The sequence below is a fragment of the Dendropsophus ebraccatus genome, chromosome 7 (assembly GCF_027789765.1).
Source record: "Dendropsophus ebraccatus isolate aDenEbr1 chromosome 7, aDenEbr1.pat, whole genome shotgun sequence".
Taxonomy (NCBI): Eukaryota; Metazoa; Chordata; class Amphibia; order Anura; family Hylidae; genus Dendropsophus; species Dendropsophus ebraccatus.
The window spans coordinates 118,270,837-118,280,038 of NC_091460.1; positions in this window are offsets into that span (position 1 = coordinate 118,270,837).

Here is a 9,202-nt window from a genome sequence, read left to right on the forward strand (position 1 = left end):
ATGAAGCTCTTTATTAGGCTATATTATACAAAATAGGCAATGTTTTAGCTCTAATAAGATATATTGAGCCTTGAGCTTTTTTTCTTTTTTTTTTTTTTTTGCATGCAGTATTAAAAAAATAAATGGCTCGAGTTTTATAAAAATAAAAATATAATTAGAACTGATTTATGTATTCACTGTATTTCACACTATTTTCTCCATATATCAACAGTAGAGTTGAGGGCAACATTGACTCTGACAGACAAAGGAGAGATGAGCAATCGGCTCCTCTGTCTGTCAATGTCATTCTCTTTTGTAAGAATGGGGCCATGGACCATAGCCCAGGGAGCTGTGTATTGTAATATGATGTAGCATTTACCATAGTAACACATTTTTAATATATGTTTCAATTAACAGAGATACAGTTATCTTTATTGATTGAGCATGGAGTAATCCTTAGATATAAGCAATATACTATGGTGTATATATTACATTTGCTGTATTTCATTTAGGGTGCTCCCATTTAATGGAAGATGATCAATACCAAACAAAAGGTCTATTCATCACATTTATGCCTTTCATGTGACAGCCCCATTGTCGATAAAATGGATGAAGGATGTAATCAAATTATATTTTTGTACACTGGATATTGCCTGTCAAGGATCTTCCACCAGGACATTAATTCAACATACAACACATTCAAACTTGAGAAAAAGTGACACACTACAACAGTACATTATACTCTGTGTATCTACTATAGGACTTTGACAACTGTACTTGTACAATTGCTATTTGAACAGATTTTAAAGGGACTCTGTCAGTACCTGGGCCCTTCCTCGTGTGCTGACAGTGTGCTGTAGTTGGCAGTCCCCTAGTGAGCACGGTGCCTTTTGGTAATTTTCTGTGCAGGTCCCCTACTGTAATGAAGAGACAAAGAGGAGTTGTGGCTCAGCGTTTGTGCCGCACTCTGGCACGCCTCACTCCTCCTTTCTCCTCCCTCTTCTTCATGAACAATCAATGCTGCTTGGCCTCCTGTTCACTCAGCTGTCAGTCAGTATCTGCCAACAGAGCAGTGATCTGCAATCAGATATAGTTGATTCTGTGGTGAACCCCCGGATGGTGTTATAGTGGAGGGACGGCCGGTCACTTGCTAGGTATTGTGGTGTGACACCACTCCTGTGGTGGGTGGCCGAGATACAGCCGGACCTTATTATGTTGTCACGTGACGCCAGTGCCAAGTGGGCACACAGGTGTGATGGCACGCCTGCTTTTAGTTGATAAGGCCGGGTGTACCCTTTTTCCCTGTGGTCGGTGTCCTGCCGGGTTGCTACCGGGTCCCTTGGGATACAGTCACAGATGGCCAGACCGGTGTAATGGCCCTCCTGGATAGTAGGACCCGCCACCCACAGAAAGGGGAAGTGTCCCAAGGTTACGGTGTATATGCTGTGCAGGTGGTGATGAATAATCACAGACTCTGAGATAACGTTGAGTTGGTTTATTACTTGTAAAGGTGCAGCAGGTAATACAGTAGATCTTTGGTATACACTTTACAAAAGTTTCAATAAACACTTGCGCATAAGACAACCATATCTGTGAGATAAATTCTGAGTAGGAGATAGTTGTGTTGGTAGAGTTGTGCTGAGGTAGAGTAGCAGAGAGGAGGATGCCGTGAGAGTCTCAACCCATGTAGAGATGTGCTCTGCCGGGATGTTGGAATACTTGTAGAAGAAGTAGAAGAACACCTGTGTTTGTGTTTTGACCTGTGCTTTAGTCTTCACACCACCTTATGCCCACTAGCGTTGGCTGAACCGTACTAATGGGTGACACAAGTACCAGACCTTGTTACCTGGGTTAAGCGGAATGCTGAGGGTTCTCTGCTGACACCCGCGCTGCGAGATGGAGTTCATAGGCTTACTGCAACTTTGCTCCACCCAGATCAGTTCTTAGCTCTTTGGCTCTATAGTGGATACTATCCTGGACTGTGACTTCTCCTTGTCCAAGACGTGGGTTGAGGTTATCTGTTGGCTGGTCCTGTCCTAAGAGGCTTAACACTGCATAGTGCTTTGTGGGGGCACTTAAGAAAAAAGTGTCCTACCCATGCGAGGCACTGGCTAAGACTGGCCTAAACTGTGGGGACCTGGCAGACGGCCAGGGCCCAGATGAGACTCCTGTGGAGAGCTATCTAGCTTGTGTTCTTCCTCCACACTGTCCAGAGCGGAAAGCTCTTGCTCCTCCCCCACCAAAGGGGCTAACTTCCTCTACAGCATGTATAATGCGCCGTGATTGGGTGAACAGAGTGCAACGGAAGAATATAGATGATAGGAGGGAATAAAGCAGAAATCCTACTGGTTCACTAATTCTAATATACATAAACACAATAACCCTTTGTGATCCTTCAGCTGTGCAGCTTCCATACATCAACACAGCGACATCTAGCGGTCAAACCTCAATACTACTTTTACTTTTACTAAGACCACAAAAAGCATACACTTTTGCAAAGGGTGTGAATAATAGTAACACCCCTAGTGGGACACCACAAATCTCCTAGCCTGTGTTGGAGCTGTTTTCTAGGGGTAAATCACCTATCTAGAGGCCATAAAATGTTTGTGGTCTTTTTCTGTCGACAATCTTCTATGATTCTATGTTTTCTTTGGTTCAATTCCCCTAGTGGAAAAGAAATATTGCTATTTTTTTTTCTTTCTTATTTTTAACCCCTAGATGACCCTGGGCATACCTGTATGTCCAGTGGTCACTAGGGGAGTTCAGAGCGGGGCTGCGCACCGACCCCGCTCTGAACCGCCGCAATCCTGGGTGCTATATGTAGCCCGGGACCGCGGCTATTAGTCCGATCGTCGTGCCCGCTAATTAAGTATTCAGATGCAGCTGTCAAAGTTGAAAAAAGACCCCCTAAATTTTTAAAAAAAGCTTTTCACCACACATTGAATATTTTTCTGGTTTTGCAGTATACTTTATGCAAAAATTTAGCCTGTCATTGCAAATTACAATTAGAGACGCAAAAAATAAGGGCTCATGTGGGTTTCTAGGTGAAAAAATGCAAGTGCTATGGCCTTTTAAGCACAAGAAGTAAAAAACGAAAACGCAAAAATTTAACTTGGCCCGGTCCTCTAAGAAAAAAAAAAATACAAAGAACTCCCAATCAAGTCCAAATTTGTTACAATAATGAGAAAAATAAAATAAAAAAAACTAGCTATAAATATTTTTTTTTATTGCTTCTCATCATTGTATTAAAAAAAAACTAATTTGAAAACTGGTTTATTGTTATGTCTGACTGATTAACATAAAATAGAACTGTAATCCGAGTACTACACAATCTTAGGGTACAATAACGCAATTACGTGAATCAATTATTGACCCACCAACACCCCCCCCCCCCCCCGCACGCACCTGCTACCCCCTACTCGATGTTTGTGTGTGTAATAGCAAAGACAGCGAGAGGGAGCATAATAAGGAGCAAGCGAGCACTTACTTGACAGGTCGGCACTCGCTTGCTACTAAACATTGAAATTCTAAGGGCAACACTGGAGAATAGGATGCCAGCATAAACCACAGCATGTTTCCATCAGACCCAAATGTGTTCAGCATAGTCTAAAAGTTATTTTGTGTCATGCCCATGTCTGTTCGGAACTGGCTCAGGGTATACGGCCGGGACTGCGCCTTTAGTCCTGTTTTATTTTCACTTGTCTGAACTCTGTCTGAATACTGCTCTATTTCTTCTACCTCAGTAATAGATTTTCTTACCACACCCAAATTCCCCATGTTATATTCCACTGGCCACTTAACATATAGGGCTCTACTACAACAAAAGTTTTCTGACCAATTTATCTGACAGATTTTTTAAGCCAAAGCCAGGAATGGATTTGAAAAGAGGAGAGATCTCAGTCCTTCCTGTATGACCTGTTCTCTGTTTATAGTCTATCCCTGATTTTGGCTTCAAAAATCTGTCACATCAATTGCTCAGATATCTGTTGGTGTAATAGGACCATTAACCTTTGTTTTGCTCTTGATTGACACCCTGCCTTTCCACTTATTTTTTTACTTTTTCAGCCTGGGTTCTGGGTCTCTGATCCAATCACATGCTTGACTGGACCCCTGGCCTCCTACACATTGTCATAGGTGAGGGACTGTCTTAGTTGTTGTCTGCAGTCGCTTAGGACTGTTTAAGGCAAGTAGGTAGGGACAGTGGGCAGGGACAAGTTCAAGGTTTACTATCTGTGTCCACCCCCTCCCATCTCTGGCCGATCTCTACCTGTGGTTGTGACTCTTGGTGATATAGGAAACCTGGTAGTATTGCACCAGTGACATTATTGCTGGTGAGCAGTTGTTTTGCTGAAGTTCGAGTCTTGGTTTTATACAGTATAGGTGGGAAAGTCTGAGGGTTGTGTTGTTTTACTAAACCTAAGAGTGTGAACACTGACAGAGCTGTTAGTGTACGTGCACACTACACAATCCCAACGAAAAATCCATTGCGGATTCCGCAGCTCGCAGTTCATTCTTTGGACAGACAGCGGAAACCGCCCGTGCATAGAATGGAGCCTATGGCACGGGCCGAAATGCACACGGCCACCAGAGTCCGCAACTGGGTGCGAGCTGCGGAATCCGTGACGGATTTTCCTGCACATACCCTAAGGCTGAGTAAACTTTGCTGTACCCAGATGGCAGATGGTGGTTGGTTAGTTAACGTTTTGTTCTGCGTTACCTGATCTAAGGCCTTATTTTTCTTGAAGTGATTTTTCATGCTGAAGAAAAGCTATTTGCATTTATAATATTATGTTCACACAATAAACTTTTATGTTAATTTGACTGGAACCTGTGCTGGTGGTCCTGAACCCCCCCCCCCCCCCCCCCCGAACATATATATTCTCTGTAATTGTACTGACCTACATAACATAATTATAATGTGATAATGTCATATTTACAGCACAATTAAGCAGCACAAAATGTAACATAAATGGCAATCTAGTATGTTTTTCCATTATCTGCCATTAAAGAGTTCATGTTGATACGTTGAACACTAAAATTTAAAAGTAGAACTTGCGCCACAAGAAAAATTTGAAACAATTATAGCTCTGGGAAAAAAAATTGCTTGAGGGGGAGGGGTTAAAATGATATAAATTTTTACAGTGAATGTTGATATTCATTTGCCTCCTATGAGTTGGATTATGTGGAGGTATCATTATAGTAATGTATAATTTTCTGACCTTACAACATGGAGTCATGCATGAAGTTTTCCTTTTATGTAAATTGTACCATGCAAATTCTTTGCGTCATGGTCTCTTTGTGTGATTTTCTTTTTGGGAGCACTTTTCAATATGAAAGCAATAAGGAACATTTATATGTATTTACTGATCACAAAGGGTTTCTAAAATAAACAGAGAAGATTATATATGATTGTTTTCTATTGGTCAAAAAAAAAATATCAATGTATTGCTATTCACAAGTCACAGTATGTTCTATTCACAAGGTAATTATTTAGAGTCAAGCCAACCTTGAAAAAGAGCTTTCGCCAGTTGTCTGACATAGGAAATGTAGTGATTGTTGGAAGAAAGAAAGTACCTATAAACCCTCTCCTTTTGTAGCATGTCAGCAAGCAAGACTGTATATTGAGTGAGGAATAACAAGACAGCTAGCAGCATGGAAACAGACCGAACGTTTCATTGCTCTTATCTTATTATCTTCCTTTAGAGTTCCTTAAAGGGGTATTTCCCGAAAAATTATCTTTTCCCCTATGCACAGGATAGGGGAAAAGTAGGAGATGGGGGGGGGGGTGTTCCGACTCCTGACCCCCTGGCGATCTCTGTATCGGACTCCACCAGCTCTGCTATGAATAGAACCCGCGGCTCTATTTATTCCTATGTCAGGAAGAGCGTCAGAAAGAGACGAGTAGATCACTCTTCCGACGTACTTGTCTCTTTCTGACGCTCCTCAGGAATAAATAGAGCCACCCCAAGGGTCTATTCATAACAGAGCTGTCGGGGTCCAAAACGGAGATCACCGGGGGAGTGACCACCTACTTTTCCCCTATCCTGTAGACAGGGCCGATTCTGGGGTTTCTGCCGCCTGAGGCAAACCTCAGGCGGCCGCCCCGAGTGATGGCCGGCATCCCCCCCCCACAACCCCCCCCCCCCCCCGCAGCCAGCCGCTCACCTGTCCCACGCCGCAGCCGGCCCGCGCTCTCCGCTGTCTCCACATCCCGTCAGGTCCCGCGATGTCACCCTGCAGCTGTCACGGACCTCCAGGCTGTGGTGAGTGAGTGGGGTGATCGGATCGCGCAGAGCGGCCCCGTGCGACCCAATCACCCCAGCGCGTCCCCCACCGACCCCGGGCACTCACCACAGCCTGGAGGTCCATGACAGCTGCAGGGTGACATTGCGGGACCTAACGGGATGTGGAGAGCGCGGGCGACGGGACAGGTGAGCGGCCGCTGTCATTTTTGTTAAGTGATACTTAACAAAAATGACAGCAGGGGGGACATAATGCCGCCCCCTGCTGGACCGCAAAATCTGCCGCCTGAGGCGGAAGGCTCATTCCGCCTCATGGCAGAAGCGGGCCTGCCTGTAGATAGGGGAAAAGTTTATTTTTCCCAGAATACCCCTTAAACTAGATCTCAGAAAAAACGTTTAAACCTTGGAGTTGTCTCTTTTGTGTCTTCTTAGCACTTTGTTGTACAAACAAAATGCCACTTATTGCACAGCTATCCTAAAGGGTTCCTTTACACAAAGAGATTTATCTGACAGATTTTTGAAGCCAAAGCCTGGAATGGATTTAAGAAGAGGAGAAATATAAAATTTTTCCTGTATGATCTGTTTATAGGCTGTTCCTGGCTTTGGCTTCAAAAATCTTTCAGATAAATCTTTCTGCGTAAAGGCACCCTAAACTCTTCTATAACAAATCTGATCCTGTTTGCTAGGTTATGTTATTTTGTAGCGCCTGTTTGCCGGCAATCTGTTTAGCAGGGTGAATTGTGATATGAGTTATAAATATAAATGAGAGAACCAAATACCGCAAACCAAGATTTGTTTCTCTAACTATCCCTACTGGGTGACTTATGCAGGGCCTAAAAACTTCGACCTGTGGACCCAAAGACATCTGGGCATCCAATAACTTCTGAGGGCACACACACACAGTTCAGAGTCTGTGGATGTAGAAGTGGCAGCCAATATGGTAGAAGATACCCTCTCTGGTTCAGGGGAATGACTGCCACTACATGTGGAGGTGAGATGGTGTGTCCCAACTTTGGGACTGCCCCTGAAGCAGAAGGTGAGATGGTGTCTGCCAACTTGGGGACTGCCACTAGAGGAGAAGATAAGATGGTGTCTGCCGACTTGGGGACTGACACTAGAGGAGAAGATGAGATGGTGTCTGCCGACTTCGGGACTGACCCTAGAGGAGAAGATGAGATGGTGTCTGCTGACTTGGGGACTGCCACTAGAGAAGATGAAATGTTGCCTGCCGACATGGGCACTGCCTTAGCAGTAGAAGGGATTGTCGAGGTGGATTCAGCCGCTGAATGGACGGCTTCTGCCTCTGTTAAAGGTGTCAAACACAGATACTCAAGCATCTCCAGCAGGGCCTGCTCTTGTGGCTCTTCCTCTCTCTTATCAGTTTTCTTGCTGATGAAGGAGGTTCCCAAGGCAATACACCCAACCAGGTGATGGCAGCCACCGACCATCCTCATGGCCCTTGCATAGGAATGTATTCCACCTCCTCACCAGGTTAGGGTTGTAAATATAGACCACCTCTTGTCAGAGTGTCGACTCCAATGCCTATGTCATATGTTCCTGACACATCCTCTCATTTTATCAAATTCCTGGATCACAGCTTCTCTCTGTACAGGACTCTTCTCCCAGTTTTGGCCTTCAAGATATCTTTGCACTGACCACTCCTGCTCTTTCTTTTCTCTCAATCAGCTCCTATAGTTCTGAGGTGGACAAGAAATAGTAACTTCTGCCACAGGAGTGGGTGTCTGGTCTCTCAGTGTTCTGGGCCTAAGCCACTTGGAGAGGGCTCAGGCAAGCTTGATGGTCTCTAAGGTACAGCAGCATGCTCAGTATGGCTTGGAGACCTCAGAGGGACTGTAGCACTCTAAGGCATGCTTGATGGCATCTCTGGGACACCTGCATGCTCAGTATGGCTTGTAGACCTAAGAGGGACTGTAGCACGCTAAGGCATGCTTGATGGCATCTCTGGGACACCTGCATGCTCAGGATGGCTTGACGGCCTCAATGGGACTGCTGCACGCTATTAGAATGGTGGTGAATTGCCTGGAACTAGCTATTCATCCCAGCCAGAGTTAATAGCCTCCCAGTAGCTGAGTGGTAGTGTCAAGGAAGCAGCTTGCCATGACACCATGTCTTTCCTGCTCCTCAGGACACCCCATAAGGACTCATGAAAGCCAGGGCTCCCCATCCTCTTCAGGACACCCAATAAACACTCATGGACTGCTGAACTCCAAGTAAGCATCTCGCTCACGACCACCTGCACCACACTACCAACCTGGCACCATACTTTTCTCTACTGTGGTTTCACTTTCATGCAGGGGAGGAAACAAAGGGGCAGAGACACAGGGATTTAAAGGCAGCTTTCGATTGGTGTTTAGCAGGCTTTTACGCCATCAGTTTTAATTTTTGTGGGGAGGTTATGCCGCAAAATTGAACACAGAAACGCACGAAACAGCCGCTTCATCCATAGAGAGCCATGTGACATTAAAAATCACTTATTTCTCAGGAAAGTATACGCTGTTGTAATGTTGTTCACTTAAGGCAGGCATGTCCAAAGTCCAGCCGGAGGGCCATTTGCGGCCCACGTTCCGAACTTTTAAGGCCCCCCAGGTATCCAGCTTGCTATTATCTGCCTGTGTTATAAAGCATATAGCATGTAGCATGTAAAATGGTCGGCCCTCGCACATGTTCACTTCATCAAATTTGGCTCTCTTCGAAAAAAGTTTGGACATGCCTGACTTAAGGTAATGAGAAGTATGGCTTTCTAATAAGGCAGTACCTATGAATGACACCATGCATAATGCTTGCGTCTTATATGACACCTGAGCAATGACTAAACATTGTGATGAGTCACAATAAATATAATGTAAACAAATGGAGAATTCCTTTGACAGTTAATACATAGTCATTTGTCACTTCCCCATACGATGCGCTGGTAAGTGCTATTTTATATGCAACATCACACAAAGTTACGTTTGTCATAC